Consider the following 3,643-nt stretch of genomic DNA (forward strand, 5'->3'; position numbering starts at 1 on the left):
AGCCATGGATCTTTACTCCGTAATGGGCAACACAATGTGATGGTAGCTTTATGTATATGAACATAATTTAATAGCGGGGCAATTAACGGCCATGGTGGATTAGCCCACGCATTATGTTGGGAGAGGTGTATTTGAAAGGCGTCTTCCATAGGATGATTTAAAGTCCTGTAATTCGATAGTTGTGCATTTTGATGTGCAGCAAACATATCTATGGTATGTGGCCCATATATCTTTTGAGCCAGTTCAAACCACCTGGGATTACACTTCCAGTCAGTGGCTAGTAACTCACGTACGGATTTATTAAAGTCCGGTACGAAGCGTGATAACATATCCGGTAAATGGTTGTGTATACCTGGCAGATGTTTTATATCAAAATCAAACTTTGATATTGTATCATGCCAGTGACTCAGTAATTGCGAGTCGGGTTTCATCTCTTTTATATATTGAAGAGATTTCTGATCACACATCAGCGTAAATGCTGTTCCGTATAAGTAGTCTCGGAAGTATGTTAGAGCTGCGACTATGGCTAATAGCTCTTGTTTAACAGTTGGATAATTCAACTGTGAAGCATTCATTGCTCGACTAAAGAATTGTATATATCTAGGTTTGTTATCTATAACCTGAAATAATACTCCTCCTAAGGCTAAGTCTGATGCGTCCGTTGCTATTTCAAACGGCACGCCATCGACTGGCCCTTGTACAACTGGGGCTTGTTGGACTGTGTGTTTGAGCGCTTTAAATGCGTCATCACACTCTTTAGTCCACAAGTCTCCTAGTTTGCCTTTATGACATCTTAAGTGTCCAAAAGATTTAAGGTAGTCAGCTAAGTGTGGTACTCCATCTGAAAAGAAGTTTACAAACCCACACATGCTGTTAACATCTCTTCCTGTAGTTGGTGTTCGCCAATCTAACAGGTGTTCTACCTTACCGGGGTCAATCTTAATACCTTCCCCAGATATATAGTAGCCTAAGAGCTGTATTTCGCTCATTTCGAAGTGACATTTCTTCTCGTTAATCTTGAAGTTTTGCTCATTGAGTCTCTTAAGGACTCATCTGACTAATGCGGCGTGTTCATATCTAAACATACTCTGACTTTCTTAAACGATCCGTCAGAGTTATGTTGGTCTACGGCTAGCAGTGCCAAGTTAACTGGCGTTTGTTGATAGTTAATTTCTATCACACCATCTGCTAGCCATTTCTCAACTTGTTCTTTTACAACAGCCTCGTGTCTCCAGGATACATAGTTCCTTGAGGGACACTTAAACTGTGTAAAGTCCACCTTGGTTAAGTCAAGGCTGACATATCCGTCGTTAAAACGGAATTTTGCCCAATCTGTGACCTTTATTTTCTTATTAACAAGAATCAGATCCATGATATTGTCCGCAAAGTCAGGTATTAATGCCTTGACTGTGTCTGACGGGGGCTTATATGGATTCAGACAGCTATCGTCTGATTGATCCTTTAATGGATCTATGTTAGTTGGTAGACCAGTTACGGTTATACCTAGAGTGAGTAAATCACTCATTCCGACTATAATGTCGTACTTCTGTGACATCTTAACTATCACAGCTTGAGTAGTGATACTCCTATCATCGGCCAGGGAGATTTTAACATTTGTGGCGATGGTATCACACGTAGCAGTTTTATCATCAGCTAAAATGAGATGAGTTGTTTGTGTACTCCTTTCGATATCTTTCATTAATGCAAAGCGATCGGATATACATGAAATATCTGAACCAGGATCAATCAACGCAAGGATTTTATTTACATTGCAATATACAGGGATTATTACACGCTCATCTAAAGAGTCGTTGTATTGTCTGTGTAATGATTGTACCTGGTAGTACCGTCACTCCAACTTAATGTTGGGCTTTCGGTCACAAGACTTAGAGTGATAACCATTGGTCTTCTCACACTTGTCACACTTAGTAAGAAAGTGTGTACAGGTGGATGCATGTCTACCATTCCAATAACCGTTAGGGGTTAACTGGTACATGTCATACCCACACTGGGCGTCGGTACATCTCTTAATCTCTTTAAATGGAGGTTCCATGTCCCTCGCTCCTGCGCGTGCCCGTTTATTGGGTCGCGTGGTTAAAGTGGATTCGCGAGCACGTGTATGTTGGGGTCTCTCGTTTGAGGTCTGCCTGGATACGTACCCGTGATCGGTGAGCTCCCGCGGCTTCTTAACAGCCGCTTTTCCTTTCGATGTTACTCGATGTGCGGGAAAAATAGTGGATACAGTATCATAAAACTGTTCCCATGTAAGTCGGGATAGATAAAACTTTGTTTCATGTCCCTTGTCTCGAGCCTCAGTCGCGTGTTTACGTCGCAACTCGGTGTACAGACTCTCACGGTCGTTATTCCCTATGTTCTTACAGAACACGTGCATAACCAGGAATTCGTACCATCGCTGTGCCTTGTCCTTTGTTATATCGGGACGTTTCAGGTCGGCAACTAACTTCAGAATATAACTCTGAATGGGCGTGTTCTCGGCTGGTTCATTTAAAATTGAACTTAGCCCAGGGCTACGCATATCCTTACTTAACAAGGATGTGACCAACCAACACACAGCTGGCCAGTCACGACAAGTGTCTAGCTCATGCTGGTGTCGCTGCAGGATCAGATAACTGGTCCCTGTAGGGTCAAATGTCTGCATTAAGACAGAGATCCATTGCTGGGGAGCGATATCATTCGTCTCCAGCATGACCGTAAACGCATTAAGCGTACGAGTTAGCGTGTCGAGGTCATGGTTGTTTATAAACTCGACCTGCTTGATGTTGGCATCCCAGTTCGACTTAAGTCGACTGATCTGTCCCTTGTACTTCTGGTTGTCCCTGTGGTCTTGTCCACGTTGGGCCTGAAGTAGTTGGTCTATGCGCTTTTGCTTAATCGCAATAATATTCGCATAGTATGCTACGTCATCAGCATGATGCGCAGCGTGGGCGACTTCCATTTTATTGGTATAATCGTCGACCGATTTATTAAGGTCGGTCACCTCGTCAGAATGGAAATCCTTTGCGGGTTGGTGTAAAGCCGTGCGGTCGAAGCGATTAAACTCGACATCGTTCACACGTCTGCGGGGATGATTAATATCCCTTGGCGTCGAAATAACATACCCAGTCTTAACTGGTTTCCGACGATTATCCTCCCAATTGGGTACAAGTGGCGGAGTATATCTCTTTACTTTTCGGTCTATAATACCTTTGAGGACAGGTGACTCACGGCCGGGTGTCAGGACAGGCGAATGATTAGCCTGTTCTTTTGGCAGTATATCGACGCTGTGCACCTCTGGATCATATGACTCAGGTGTCGAGCTTGAGTCTTTGGGCGTAATTGCCTGTCGACGTTCTGTCCACTTCTGTAGGGCTTCAGTAGTGCCCGGGGAAGCATGCTCGCGTAAGCGCTGTGTATGTTTTCCTGATCTTTCTAATTGATCTACATGTTCGACAGTCAAGTCTTTCATAATAGTAGCTAACTGATTCTTAAGATCAGCGTATTTAGTAATTAAAAAAACCCTAAACCCTAACCCACCCACCCACACACACACACACACACATACACACACACACACACACACACACACACACATACACATACACACACACACACACACACACACACACACACACACACATATATA

The sequence above is a fragment of the Sphaeroforma arctica genome (assembly GCF_001186125.1).
Source record: "Sphaeroforma arctica JP610 unplaced genomic scaffold supercont1.2048, whole genome shotgun sequence".
Lineage (NCBI taxonomy): Eukaryota > Ichthyosporea > Ichthyophonida > Sphaeroforma > Sphaeroforma arctica.